This window comes from Dryobates pubescens, chromosome 19 (genome assembly GCF_014839835.1).
Source record: "Dryobates pubescens isolate bDryPub1 chromosome 19, bDryPub1.pri, whole genome shotgun sequence".
NCBI lineage: Eukaryota > Metazoa > Chordata > Aves > Piciformes > Picidae > Dryobates > Dryobates pubescens.
Window position 1 is genome coordinate 860,280 of NC_071630.1, and position 15,321 is coordinate 875,600.

Below are 15,321 nucleotides of genomic sequence, written 5' to 3' on the forward strand. Positions count from 1 at the left end.
CTCGGGCAGCAGCTTGGGCAGCGGCTCGGGCAGTGGCTGGGGCAGCGGCTCGGGCGGAGGCTCGGGCAGTGGCTGGGGCAGCGGCTCGGGCAGTGGCTCGGGCAGTGGCTGGGGCAGCGGCTCAGGCAGTGGCTCGGGCAGTGGCTGGGGAAGTGGCTCAGGCAGCGGTTCAGGCAGCGGCTTGGGCAGTGGCTGGGGAAGTGGCTCGGGCAGTGGCTGGGGAAGTGGCTCGGGCAGTGGCTCGGGCAGCAGCTTGGGCAGCGGCTCGGGCAGTGGCTGGGGAAGTGGCTCGTCAGCGGCTCGGGCAGTGGCTGGGGAAGTGGCTCGGGCAGCGGCTCAGGCAGCAGCTTGGGCAGTGGCTCGGGCAGTGGCTGGGGAAGTGGCTCGTCAGCGGCTCGGGCAGTGGCTCGGGCAGTGGCTCGGGCAGTGGCTGGGGCAGTGGCTCGGGCAGTGGCTGGGGAAGTGGCTTGGGCAGTGGCTCGGGCAGCAGCTTGGGCAGTTGCTCGGGCAGTGGCTCGGGCAGTGGCTGGGGCAGTGGCTCGGGCAGTGGCTGGGGAAGTGGCTTGGGCAGCGGCTGGGGAAGTGGCTCGGGCAGCGGCTCGGGCAGCGGCTCGGGCAGCAGCTTGGGCAGTTGCTGGGGAAGTGGCTCGGGCAGTGGCTCAGGCAGCAGCTGGGGCAGTGGCTCGGGCAGTGGCTTGGGCAGCAGCTCACAGGGTCACTGGCCAGCTCCAGCTGCTTTTCTGCAGTTTCCTAATAATCTGAATTTAAAATAACAATCAGCACTTCAGCCCTTCTTGAGCAAAGTCATCTGGGACTGTGGACTGAAAGAGTGTGTCCCGACCCTGCCAGCAGAGCGGGGATCTTGTCCCTCGGCAGCCCTTGAGGCCCTTGTGGAGCACTCGGACTCTGGGGCGCCACCAACCGTTGACCATCGCCACCTAGTGACGGCTCCTGCACATTACTGCCTCGTCTTTGGGAGCCAGACACCACTCAACCCCAAGCAAGGAGCAGCTCTGCCACTGCAGATGCCAGAGCTGAAGCCTCCAGTCCTTGGGGAAAGAAGACATTCCAGACCAGCAACGACAGCCCGGTGCTGCTCCTACAGTCTGTCCAGCTTTTCTACAACCTCTTTGTCAACTCCCTCTCATACCTGCCTCTGCCCCTGCCATACCAGCCTGTCCTCTTCAGGACATTGGTATTCTCTTCAATGTCATCATCAATCTTCCTCATGTCCCTCAACACCTTTGTCCCCTAATCTCAGCTAGCCAGCCTTCTCTTCCACAAGTTAAAGGGGACCATCCTGCTGTTGGCAGCCTACCTGGAGCTCAGCATCTCCTTCCACATCTGGCTCATGAACCTGCGCTGACAGGACTCCAACTGCTTCATGTGGACTCTGCTTTCCAAGTGCTGGCAGCCATGCTCTGCTGTTACTTCACACCTCCAGTTACTCACCAGTGTCCTCCTTGACAAATTCTGCTTCAGTAAGGGCTGAATCAGCTTTCCTCACACTTACATCTGAAACTTCTCCAGGCATTTGTATTGCCTGCAGTAAATACTTCAAGAAGCTAGGGCTGTTCCCCAGAAGTCAGAGGTGAAATGTCATCTGCTGGCAGGATGGGATATGGGCTGAACCCAGAGAAGGATCTTCTTCAAGAAGTGAGACAGTGTAAGTATAGAACATGCTCCTGCTGAGTATCACAAAATCACAGAAGCATGTTGGTTGGAGAAGCCTTTTAAGACCATCCAGTCCAGCCACTCTGTAATGCCACCAAGGCTGGTGCAAATCCACGGCCCTCAGCACCATATCCCTGCAACTTTTGAACCCCTCCAGGGGTGGAGATTCAACCACCTCCGTGGGCAGCCTGTGCCAGGCTTTGAGAACCCTTTCAGTTAAATTTATTCTAACGGCCAACCTAAACCCGTCCTGGGGCAAGTTGAGGCTGTTTTGTCTCATCCTATCACTTGTCATAAGAGACCAACCCCCACCCAGCTCCAATCTCATTTCAGGGAACTACAGGCAGCTGTAAGCCACATTCAGTCTCTCCAGAATGTGTGTGATTCTACAAACCTCTCCAAAGCCCCTCACAATCATCCCTTTTCCAGACTGATGACTCCTGGCTTATTTAGCTATTCCCTGCATTACTGACCATCCCCATCTGAACCTTTTCTGGATCCACAGTGTTGTTTGTGAGAATGGAGATGGAGGTGCAGTATGGGGAAGGGAAGCTGGCTGCAGCTGTTCGCTGCACTGTTCCCAGCCCTCCACCAGTTAATCCCAGCATTTTCCCATTATTATTTTTCACCACTGCACTAATGCTTCCATGAACCCATTGTGACCACTCCAAAGTGCACCATCACTTGTGACAATGCTCCCACTGTGCAGGTCCTCATCTGCCACCTCACCACCACTGCGCCCAGCTTCAGCTCACTCCCCCAGCTCGTCTCCAGCACCTTTCAGCTCCTTCCATGTCATCACCCCCTGTGGCTCACAATCCCTAGCATCTGGAGAAGCCATCCAAGGCTTCTGAGAGCAGGGATCTGCACACACAGCTTCTGATCAGTACCTCCAGCATGGTTGTGGGGTTTAACAACAGCCTGCAGACAGCTGATGGCTGAAGAAATGGACACTTCATGAATCCCAGACTGCTTTGCTGGGAAGGGACCTTGCAAGGCCACCCAGTCCAGCCCCTGCAGCCAGAGCACATTGCTCACAGCCACAACCAACCTGACCTACAGTGGTGCCAGCCATGGAGCAGCTCCCACCTCTCTGTGCAGCCTGGGCCAGACTCTCCCCACCCTCAGTCTCAAACATTTCTCCTTCTCTCCACTCTCAATCAACCTCTTTGAGTTCAAACCATCCCCTCTTGGCCTGGCACAACAGGCCCTGCTCCAAACTCTGTCCCCAGCTTTCTTAAGAGTCTCTTCCACCACTGCAAGGTCACCAGAAGGTCTCCCAGGAGCCTTCTCCTCTCCAGGCTCACCAAGCCCAACTCTCACAGCCTGGCCTCACAGCAGAGCCCTTCCAGCCCTCCCAGTATTGCTATGGCCTCCTCTGGCCCTGCTCCACCAGGTCCCTGTCTGTGCTGAGGGCTCCAGAGCTGCCCCAGCACTGCAGGGGGGATCTCAGCAGAGCACAGCAGAGGGGCAGAATTCCCTCCCTGCCCCTGCTGCCCACACTGCTGGGGATCAGCCCAGGACAGGCTGGGGCTGGGCTGGCAGTGCTCAGTGCCAGCTCATCTCCAGCTTTGCACTCCCAGCAGCCCCAAGTCCTTCTCCTCAGAGCTGCTCTCCAGCCCCAGCCTGGGTTGATACTGGAGGTTGTCCTGACACAGGGACAGGAACTTGTCCTTGGCCTCATTGAACCTCGTGTTGTTCACAGCTGGTGATGTTCACTGCTGAAGATGCTTCTCTGTGCTGAGGGCTCCAGAGCTGACCCAGCACAGCAGAGCACAACAGAGGGGCAGAATCCCCTCCCTGCCCCTGCTGCCCACACTGCTGGGGATCAGCCCAGGACAGGCATAGGATTTCTGAGGAGACCTTAGAGCAGCCTTCCAGTACCTGAAGGGCTCCAGGAGAGCTGGGGAGGGACTTTTGACAAGGGCTGAGAGTGCCAAGATAAGGGACAATGGCTTTGAGCTGGCAGAGGGGAGATTGAGACTAGAGAGGAGGAAGAAATTCTTGGCAGTGAGGGTGGTAAGACACTGGAACAGGTTGTCCAGGGAGGCTGTGGCTGCCCCCTCCCTGGAGGTGTTCAAGGCCAGGTTGGACGAGGCCTTGAGCAACCTGGGCTGGTGGCAGGTGTCCCTGCCCATACCAGGGGGTTGGATGATCTCCTTTTCAACCCAACCCATTCTGTGATTCCATGAACCTATGAAAGGAATAGATGTCCACACAGAGCTGCCTTGGAAAGTTGGTTCATCATGCTGGTGGCTTAAGGAGGACGGATGGCTCTCAGAGAGGGGAGCACAGAGAAGCCCCATTTCCAAGGGATCATTTTCATTTTATCTCCTTACCTACAGACACATCACTCACAAAGATCCTTTGCTAAGCACAGACACAGGACAGACAGACCTTTTCTGATTTTGTTGACACTGCTTAAGGTACTGCAGTCCCATGAGCCAAGCCCAAACATGATGTAGGTTTCTGTACTCCAAATTCTGCTGGTTTCTCTGGCTGCACTCTAATGCCAGGCTACAAAACACTCTTAGTTTCAGAGCTGCTTCCTTTCATAGGGCATTGGAAGCAGACAGAGGGTGACTAGACCAAACAGTGTCCTTTCATTTGAAAAGGTGAAAAAACAATCAAAGTTTCATCAAACAAAGCAGTGGTGAGTGAGACCTGGCACTGCCTGCAACACGTGCAGTGCTGCAGAGCAGGGCAAGTCAGTCATTAACCAGAGGTGTTTAAGGCTCTCAAAGGGATTGGCCAGGCCTTATGGGTGCTGCTCCAGACACTGAGGCAGGGTATGCCTAAGGGTACAGTTTCACAACGTTTCAAGCTGAATTAAGACCTTGCTGGTAGTGTAGAGACCCATCCCTCCTCCCCCCTCTGCCTGGCTGTGTGTTCCTGCTGAGTTACCCTCTGAGAGCTGGGACAAGTGAAACAAGTGAACAGCACCGGCATGAAGGAGCTGCACCAGCACAGAGTGGAGCACTCAGCTTCTCCCTTTCAGGAAGGGGAGCTGAAGCCTGGAGCAAGCCACTGACATTTCCAGCTGGGCTCACAAAAGCTTCACTGGATCAAGGGCTAAATAATAAAACAAATATAGGGGAGGACTTTTCAGCTGTTACATTCAAGATGCAAAGGTAAAAATGTTGCTCCATGAGTTCTAAAGGAACCAGTCTGCCACAACCCCAGAAAAGTAGCAAAGGTCTAGCCAGGCCTGAAAGCTGACATGGCAAAGGAGGTTACAAGTGCCAGAGGCAGGGGCTTGCATAAGGGAAGGATCACAGAATGACAGAAGTGTTTGGGTTGCAAAAGCCCTCCAAGATCACCCAGTCCAACGGTCAGGCAAACACCACCATGGCCACCAAACCATGTCCCTAGGTGCCTTGGCCACACATTTCTAGAACACCTCCAGGGATGGGGACTCCACCACCTCCCTGGGTAGCCTGTGCCAATCCCTCATGACTCTTGCAGCAGAGAAATTTTTCCTCATCTCCAACCTAAGCCTCCCCTAGCACAATTTCAGGCCATTGCCTCTCCTATCACCTGAGATTAGGCAAGAGAGGCCAACCCTCACCTCACTTCAGCCTCCTCTCAGGGAGCCGTAGAGAGCAATTACGTCCTCCCCTCAGCCTCCTCTCCTCCACACTAAACACCCCCAGGTCCTTCAGCTGTTCCTCCCCAGCCCTGTTCTCCAGACCCTTCACCAGCTTCATTGTCCTTCCCTGAACCTGCTCCAACCCCTCAATGTCCTTCTGGGAATGAGGGGCCCAAAACTCTGAGGTGTGGTCTCAGCAGTGCCCAGCAGAGGGGCAATGAGGGGCTGTGGAGCTGAAGGCACAGGGAGGGCATGTGGAGTTTCGGTCTCTTGGTGACACTGAGTCAGATCAGTTCAGCTGTGATAGGTAATTTCATGCTCAGGTACTGAAATGCTGAGCACATGAAAAGAACCTGTGTCTGGGGAAAGAAGTGAGCAGAGCTTTCAGTAAGAGCCCCGAGGCTGCAGCAGGATGATGCAAGAAGGGTGTCAATGAGTGTTCAAATGTCTGCTGAAACTTAAAAGAATGATGACACAGGAGATGCTCAGGCTGTGGCTGGGTCACAGAAGCTGACCCTTCAGCAAAACCCCCACAATTCTTTCAGACCTGTTGACTGAATTTCACAGAATCACACAGAATGACAGAATCACCAAGGTTGGAAGAGACCTCAAAGATCAAGTCCAACCTGTCACCACGGACCTCATGACTAAACCATGGCTCCAAGTGCCACGTCCAATCCCCTCTTGAACACCTTCAGGGATGGTGACTCCACCACCTCCCTGGGCAGCACATTCCAATGGCTAACAACTCTCTCTGTGAAGAACTTTCAAAGCACAGCCCACAGGTTGAATGGGACCAGGGACTCTCCTGGTAAAAGCAGTCTCTGTCTGTGATGTAGGAAGGGGTAGCTGAAGGCAGGTTGGTTCTAATCCATAGAGAAAGCTCAGCACCATCCCTACCAGCACCCAGCTGGGCTGGACCAAAAGAAATCCAGCATCAAACACAAATGCCCTGACTTGGAACTGGATATGGCCTAAGTGTTTGTTCTTGGGGGAAAAAATTAGGTGGAGACAGAACCCAGCAAGACTGTTCTTTGACTTAGGGCTGGTAGAGTGCCCAGGATCCTCACTGAAGTGGGAACAAGGAAGGGATGCAGTTTGGCTCCTACACCAGGCTTTGGGCTCCGACACCACTGCAGGTCACTTACTGTCCTGCCAGCAAATCCAGGGAAAATAGAGCTCTTAAAGGATCTAAGGAGACAAACTTGGCAGGGTTTCAGGTCACAAGAAGTTAAAATGACACTTGGATAGGAAGCCAAGTCCAGACTCCAGAGCCTGTCACTTCTGTGTAAGCTCTTCCTCTGTGCTTTGAAGGGACTAGTAACAGCTGAGCCAACACATGCTCCTCACTCCAGTTAGCTCAGCACAGTGCTGTAGAAAATAACTGAGCCTCCCTCCAGGAGCCAGCGAGGTGGTATTTGGGCTGTACCACAGAGCCACACAGAGCATTTTAGACCACTGATGGGAGCCTTACCTAACTGTGCCTGCAGAACCACTCTTGGCAGCATCCTCTGCATGTGACCAAAAGAGCAGCAGGTCCATGGATCAGACTGCTATAGGTCACTGCTAAGTAAGCACTAGCTGAAGGCTCAAGTTCACTTTGTGTTCCATTTCACTCAAAGACAAGAATTCCACATTCACCACATGCACTCTGGAACTCAAGAGTCCTTTCCAGGTATTTTTATTCCAAGGGGCCACACAGCCCTGCCCAGGGAAGCTCCTGAGCTTAAAGGCTGTTCAGCAGCAGTACTTTGGGTAACTTTTAGTCTCTAAAAGGGGGGGGGAGGAGGGGGCGAAGGCAAAACAAAAGAAATGTTGCTGGCTGGTCAAATTTAGGCCACCACAGTGATGACACTCAGCAAATATCACCTCGTGTTAGTATTTAACCATGGGGTTTATGTGTGTGTTTACATAATCATGGAGTGGTTTGGGTGGGAAGGGACCTTTCAAGGCCATCCAGTCCAACCCCCTGCAGCCAGCAGGGACATCTGTAGCTAGAGTAGGCTTCTCACAGCCACAACCAACATGACCTGCAGTGGCACCCCAGGACCCCATTGGCCTTCTTGGCCATCAGGGCACAACTTGCTGTCCACCAGCGCTCCCAGGTCCCCCTCCATGGAGCTGCTCTCCAGCAGGTCCCTTCTCACCTGTCCTGCAGGGGGTCATTCCTCCCCACTTGCTCATACTGCTGGGGCCCTCTCATTTTTTCTAGCAAACCAGTTTGTGGGGCTGCACATGAACTGGGTCATGTAATTGCGTTATTAATCCTGGGCAGGGGGCACAGCTTGGCTCTGAGCTTATTACTAGCTTGGATCTGTTCTGCTGCCCAGTTGAGCAGAGCACAGTGAGTACAGACAGCAGCTCCCTGAAAGGAGGCTGCAGTGAGGTGGGGGTTGGTCTCCTCTCCCTAGTCTTAGGTGATAGAAGGAGAGGAAATGGCTTGGAATTGTACTAGTGGAGGGTTAGGTTGGAGATGAGGAAAAATGTCTTTGCTGCAAGAGTGGTCAGGGAGTGGCACAAGCTGCCCAGGGAGGTGGTGGAGTCCCCATCCCTGAAGGTGTTCAAGAAACTTGTGTCCATGGCACTTGGGGATGTGGTTTAGTGGCCATGGTGAGACTGCATTGCTGGTTGGACTGGATGACCTCAGAGGACTTTTCTAACCCAAACCATTCTGTGATTCTATGAGACCAAAGCAGAGGGAGGCTCAGACCCAGGCTGGGCAAACCCTACAAGTGTATTATGAGCAAGATCCACTGAAGCATCTGGAAGAAGGTCCTGTGGTTTAACTGCAGCATGCTTGGGAGCAGATAGCAGTGCCAGAAATCAGTTCAGTAGCACCTGAGGGGAGAATGCAGTCTGAGAACTCTGAAAACCTCACTGAGGCAGCCTTGTTGCTAACTTAAGTAGGTTTTGACCTGCAAATGTAAATTTTATCTGTCTGTGACAGTCTCAGAGGTTAACAAAGACGATCAGAGGGCTGGAGAACCTCTGCTATGGGGACAAGCACAGAGAGTTGAGGCTGTTCAGCCTGAAGAGAAGGCTCCAGGAAGACCTTAGAGCAGCATTTCAGTATCTGCAGGGGACCTACAGGAAGGCTGGGGAGGGACTGTTCAGAAGGGCTTGGAATGATACGGTGAGGGGCAATGGTTTGGAACTGGAGCAGGGCAGAGTTAGGTTGGACACAAGGAGGAAATTCTGCACAGTGTGGGCGGGGAGACACTGGAACGCCTGCACCATGACCAGTGGGTGACCTGCTGGAAAGCAGCTCCATGAAGAAGAACTTTGAAGTACTGTGGATAACAATTTGCCCATGAGCCAGCAATGTACCCTCATGGCCAAGAAGGCCAGTGGAGTCCTGTGGTGCATTCAGAAGAGTGTGTCCAGCAGGTCAAGAGAGGTTCTTCTCCCCCTCTATTCTGCCCTGATGAGACCACATCAGGAGTACTGGGTCCAGTTCTGTGCTCCTCAGTATATGAGATAGGGAACTGCTGGAGAGAGTCCATTGGGGGCTACAAAGCTGCTGAGGAGCAAAGGCTGAGATCCCTGGGGCTGAGAGCCTGGAGAAGAGCAGCCCCAGAGGGGAGCTGAGCAATGCTCAGCAAGAGCTAAAGGATCTGTGGAGAGCAAGAGGCTGGGGACACACTCTGATCAGTGGTGCACAGGGACAGGACAATAGGCAGAGGGCACAGACTGGAACCCAGGAGGTTCCACCTGAGCAGGAGGAGAAACTTGTTTGGTGTGAGAGTGCTGGAGGCCTGAAGCAGGCTGCCCAGAGAGGTTGTGGAGTCCCCTTGTGTGGAGAGCTTCCAAGCCCCTCTGGCCATTGTGATCCTGGGCAAGCTGCTGTGGGTGCCTGGTTTGAGCAGGGGGTTGGACCGAGTGAGCTGCAGAGGTCTCTTCCAACCCCTCCATGCTGGGGCTCTGGGGAACACTTGCTGGTTTCCCATTAAGAGCATTCCCTGTGTGTTCTGTGTGTGGTGCTCAGTGGCACAGGAGGGGACAGCTGTCTACAGGGATGGCTGCAGATCATAAGTTTCCTTCTGCAATATGAGCTCTCTGGAGTGATGGGAATTGATGTTTTGGTTCAGTTAGTGTTGTCAGGGCACATAGACAACCTGCATTCAGCTCAGTCCTCGTAGAGCTTGCATCTCCTGCAGGTATCAGAGGCTTGATCCCAAGCAGTGCTGGCAACATTGATCTTTGCTGTGCTTTCCTGGCCCTGAGGCCTGCCTCCGGCTGGCTGCATCTAGGGAGCAGCTTTTATGGCCAGCTCACATCTTGCTTACCCATGGAAAAACAGCTTGAGGTCTCCAGCACCTGCAGAAGGGGAGTTATAGGGGAATGGAGGAGTCCATCAGAGAAAGCTTAGGCTGTCCTGTTGGGTAGATCCTCGCCAGCTTTCAGTGCTCCCAGGCAGTGCAGGAACTGGATGAAATGCACCAATTTGTATGTTAGTTTATGTATTACTGCTACTTCTTCCCCATAAATCTTGTGTTTGGTGGTCATGGTGCTGAGGTGTGGTGTGTAGAATCTGTAGTTTCCAATGGATGGACCCACACAGCTTTTATAAGCTGTTGGGAATCAGCAGCTAAGGAACTGCTGTGCTGCCACTGCTGCCTGCAAGCAGCTGCGGTTTGTTACCCTCATGGCACAGAAGCTGCAGGTTCTCTGCTCCTTAGGTGTGCCTTGCCTGAGCCACCTTATCTGCACCCAGCTGGATGCAACTTGTGTAGGTGGCACATGTTTGAAAACAGGACCCACCTGCTAAGAGCTGATACTAGCTGTGTTGGCATGGCATGGAGGAGCTGCACAGATAGCTGGAGAGTGCCAACAGAGTGGTCCCAATCAAGTCCTTGAATGAGGTCAGGCCTGGCACTGCATCAGGTATGTTCAGAGCTGCAGAGCCACAAAACCAACTTCTGAACCACAGAGCACAGAACAGCAAGGATTTCTGAGGAGACCTTAGAGCAGCCTTCCCAAAGAGCCCCAGGAGAGCTGGGGAGGGACTTTGGAAAAGGGCTGGGAGTGACAGGATGAGGGACAATGACTTTGAGCTGGGAAGGGAGAGATTGAGACTGGAGAGGAGGAAGAAATTCTTGGTAGTGAAGGTGGGGAGACACTGGCAGAGGTTGCCCAAGGAGGATGTGGATGTCCCCTCCCTGGAGGTGTTCAAGGTCAGGCTGGATGAGGCCTTGAGCAGCCTGGGCTGGTGGGAGGTGTCCAGTGGTGGGATGGTTGGAACTGGATGGTCTTTGAAATCCCTTTGAATCAAAACCATTCTGTTGTTCTCTGAATCTCCAGTTTATGGCTCCTTATGTGAAAACTGGGACAGTATAAAGTCAAAGTTGCTGTCTCGCCCTCCTGCAGACCCACACAGCTCATGTGTCTCCTTGCCTGCACTGCCCTGCTGCAGCCAGAGCTGCTGTGAGTTGCTTGGGCAGGTTTTGAGGGAGATTTTTGTTCTTTTTTCTCTTCTGCTTTTGGTCTTTTCTGTGAGACCACTTTTATGCACAGACTTCAGCTTTGAATGGAGGATGCAGCCCAAAAGCTGCATTTTGGTAACCATGCCTCAGCCCTGAGTCTTTGGGCAGGTGTTTTACTCCTTCCTCCAAGGTGAACAAAACTGAACCAGCATCTCAAGGCAGCTGCCCTGGGTTTGGGAGGTTCATCAAAGTGTTTCCATGGCCTCTTAAGTGCTCAAACAGCAGCATGGGTGAGTGATTCCTCCCCAGGGGCCATCCTGTGCTTTTCAGTGCCCTGATTCCTGTGCCATCACTGGCTCCTTGGAGAAGTTTTGCACTTTGTCCTCCTGCAGCATGCTCCCAGAAGTGGGTGATAGAGGTAGGCTGGAGCCTGCCTTCACGTGGGGACTTTGCCATCCTGCATCTTCAGCTGGTTTGGTGCCATGTGTAAAGAGTTTCCAGAGTAGAGACGTTGGTGGGGATCTCAGCAGCCTGACTGAGTTGCAGGGGTTAGACTAGATGACCTCTAAAGGTTCCTTCTAACTCAATGCATTCTATGATACTATGACATTGCCTATGGGCTTGGCCTTCACCAATGGCACAGCCAGCATCTCCAGCCAGAGCACAGGTTTCTGGGTTCTCCAGGTGATCTTGGTGACAGCTAAGAGCTGACTGGCAATTCAGAGAGAGCAGCTTAGCTGTCAGCAAGAGCTGTCATCAGCACTGCTTTTTAAAAGCCTTTCTTTACAGTGGCTGTACCTAGGATTTGAGCCCTTCAGAGGGAAGGGAATATCAACACAGATAGAGCTTCACTCTAGCTCCAGATGACGGCTAGCAGCTATTTTTAAGAGATTGACTAGAATCACAGTCTCACAGTATAACTAAGGTTGGAAGAGACCTCAAAGATCATCGAGTCCAACCTGTCTCCACAGACCCCATGACTAGACCATGGCACCAAGTGCCACATCCAATCCCCTCTTTAACACCTCTAGGGATGGTGACTCCACCACCTCCCTGGGCAGCCCATTCTAACGACTCTCTCAGTGAAGAACTTTCTCCTCACCTCGAGCCTAAACTTCCCCTGGCACAGCTTGAGACTGTGTCCTCTTGTTCTGGTGCTGGTTGCCTGGGAGAAGAGACCAACCCCTTCCTGCCTACAACCACCTTTCAGGTAGTTGTAGAGAGCAATGAGATCACCCCTGAGCCTCCTCTTCTCCAGGCTAAACAATCCCAGCTCCCTCAGCCTCTCCTCACAGGGCTGTGCTCAAGGCCTCTCCCCAGCCTTGTTGCCCTTCTCTGGACATGTTCAAGTGTCTCAATGTCCTTCTTAAACTGAGGGGCCCAGAACTGGACACAGTACTCAAGGTGTGGCCTAACCAATGCAGAGTACAGGGGCACAATGACCTCCCTGCTCCTGCTGGCCACACTATTCCTAATGCAGGCCAGGATGCCATTGGCCTTCTTGGCCACCTGGGCACACTGCTGGCTCATGTTTAGGTGGCTGTCAATCAGCACCCCCAAATCATAGAGCCACAGAATGGTTTGGGTTGGAAAAGCCCTGCAAAATCATCCAGTCCAACCATCAGCCCAACTGCACCATGGCCACTTAACCATGCCCCCAATTGCCATGGCCACACAGTTCTGGAACACCCCCAGGGATGGGGACTCCACCACCTCCCTGGGCAGCCTGTTCCCATGCCTGGTAAAATAAAACTCCATTGTTTTAGCTTAATTGATCTGAAAAGTTTTTAGGGAACCCCAATTTAGAGTCTGGAAGGCCTTAACATCATGAGATGTGCTTCTTCTGGAAGGCTTTTCTCTCCATAAGGGTTTTTTTTTTTGTTTACAAGGTCTTTTTTGTTTGTTTTGCTTTGTTCAAGGTGTGAGAGACTAAAGCCTGTCCCTCCTTGTGTGACTCAACAAAGATAAAATCACTTGCTGCTTGCCCAGACAATATGTTGTTGGGCAGAGCCACTGGAAGGAAGGTGCAAAGATTATGTAGGAATCCTGTCTACCAATCGTGGATGCAAATCACCTTGCATCATCATGATAACACTGACTGCAGCTGACTACAGCAATGGCCCAAGGACTCAGCACTAAGCCTTCAGGACAAGATCATTTCCAGCTATCAGATACCCCCAGGAAGGGAGGATGGCGAGACAATGGACTCACCACCTGTTTCCTGATGTGTAACGGGTGTGTGGGAAGGTAGATGGAGAAGGGAAAGATGGAGCCCCACCCCCCCCCCCCCCCCCCCCCATCTAGACCCCTGCCCAAACACACAGAAATGCACAGAAAGATTTCCTGGGGAACGATACCTGGATATTTACAGGAGGATTTCCTGGCTCCTGAATTCCTGAGGGACAATGCTTGGACACATACCTTAGGACTAAAAACTGTATAAAAGACTTGACCACTACTGGCTTAAGGGGAAGAAAAATGCAGAAGAAGGAGCATGCCGCTGAGAGGGAAGGAAAAGCCCAGGCCGAGGCTGCGTCAGAGAAAAGAGGCCGTGGAGCCTGGGAGAAGCAGACTGAACCCTCTCTCTGTGTCCTAAGTCCTGCCTGCTGCAACTCGTGGAGCTGGAGAGGCTGCCCAGAGGACCACATCTCTTCTCCAGCCAAAGCCTCAGCACCCTTTCTCTACAAACCCAGCATCTCCTGCAGCACCTTTCCTCCACAGACTCAAACTGCCTTGGGGGGGGTGAGGGGTGTGGTAATATAATTCCTTTCCTCTTCTCTCTTTCTTCTCTCTCTCCCTCTCTATTTTCTCCCTCTCCCCTTCCTATTTCCACTTTATTTATGTAATAAATAGTCTAGCTGTTGATATTTTGGCCTCGTTTGTGCCTCTCATTTCACAACACGGGAATATTCAAAAGAACTTGAGTCTCTTTCCCTCTCCGGACCGAGACACAAGGGCAGGTTGGATGAGGCCCTGAGCAATGTGGCCTGCTGGGAGGTATCCCTGACAATGGCAGGAGGGTTGGAACTGGATGATCACACAGATGGTCACCAGGGAAATCCTCCACTAGATCAAGTTGCCCAGAGCCCTGTCCTGCCTCACCTTGAATATCTCCAGGGATGGAGCCTCAACCACCTCCCTGGGCAGCCTGCTCCAGTGTTCCAGCAGCCTCCTGGTGCAGAAGTTGCTCTTCACACCCAATCTAAATCTGCTCTGCTCTAATTTGAAGCCATTGACCCTGGTCCTGTCACTGCAGGCCTTTGGAAACAGTCTCTCTCCATCCTCCTTGTGGCCCCCTTCAGGTACTGGTCAGTCTCTCCAGAGCCTTCTCTTCTCCAAGCTGAACACCCCCAGCTCCCTCAGCCTGTCCTTGTAGCAGAGCTGCTACAATCCCCTGATCATCTTTGTGGCCCTCCTCTGTACCCTCTCTATCAGGCCCATGTCTTTCCTGTGCTGAGAGCTCCAGAGCTGGATGCAGTGCTCCAAGTGAGGTCTCCCCAGAGCAGAGGGGCAGGATCCCCTCTCTCCACCTCCGGCCACACTGCTTTTGATGCATCCAGGCTGCCCTTGGCTTTCTGTGCTGCAGGATTCCACTGCCTGCTCCTGGCCAGTTCCTCCCCGACCAGCACCCTCAGGTCCTTTTCCTCAGGGCTGCTTTCTATCCTCCCCCAGCCTGTACTGACAGTGAAGATTGTTCCAGCCCAGGGGCAGGACCTGCACTTGCTCTTGTTGAACCTCATGAGCCTCACCTGGGCACCACCTCTTGTCCAGGTCCCTCTGGACGCCCTCCTGCCCCTCTGGCATATTAACAGCACCACTCTGCCTGGTGCCATCTGCACACTGCTGATGGTGCCTGGATCCTGCTGTCAATAGCACTGATAAAAATATTGAACAGCACAGGTCCCAGCACAGACCCCTTGGGGACACCACTGCCACTGCTATCCATTTGGACTTGGAGCCATTAAGCACCCTCTGGATGCAACACTCCAGCCAAATCCTTACCGACTGCACATCCACCCAGCAAAGCCACATCTCTCTACCTTGGCCAGCAGGATGTTATGAGAAGCAGTGTCAAAGGCCTTGCCGAAGAACAGCTTAAGATGGAAGAGACCTCAGAGATTATAATCCAACCCCTTGCCATGGGCAGGGACACCTCTCAACTAGCCCAGGTTACTCAAGGTCCCATCCAACCTGGCCTGGAACCAGTGGCAGAACAAGAGGACACAGTCTCAAGCTGTGCTAGGGGAAGTTTAGGCTGGAGGTGAGGAGAAAGTTCTTCACAGAAAGAGAAATTGGCCATTGGAATGTGCTGCCCAGGGAGGTGGTGGAGTCACCATCCCTGGAGGTGTTCAAAAAAGGATTGGATGTGGCACTTGGAGCCATGGTTAAGTTGTCAGGAGGTGTTAGGTATTAGGTAATAGGTTGGACTTGATGATCTCTGAGGTCTTTTCCAACCTGGTTGATTCTGTGATCTCCAGAGGCATCCACAGCCTCTCTGGACAATCCATTCCAGAGTCCTGCCAGCCTCCTAGTGAAGAATTTCTTCCTAAGATCCAATCTAAAGCTATTCTCCTTCAGTTTCAATTCATTTCCCCTTGTCCTGTAGGTGGACACTCTTGTAAACAGTCCCTCTGC

General features: G+C 53.0%; 1 protein-coding gene across 2 annotated transcripts in view; it reads right to left on the reverse strand.

The window, feature by feature from the left end:
- Positions 1-15,321, reverse strand: part of RANBP10 (RAN binding protein 10) — an 82,997-nt gene that overhangs the window by 42,144 nt on the left and 25,532 nt on the right. The gene's annotated exons all lie outside the window — the stretch shown is intronic.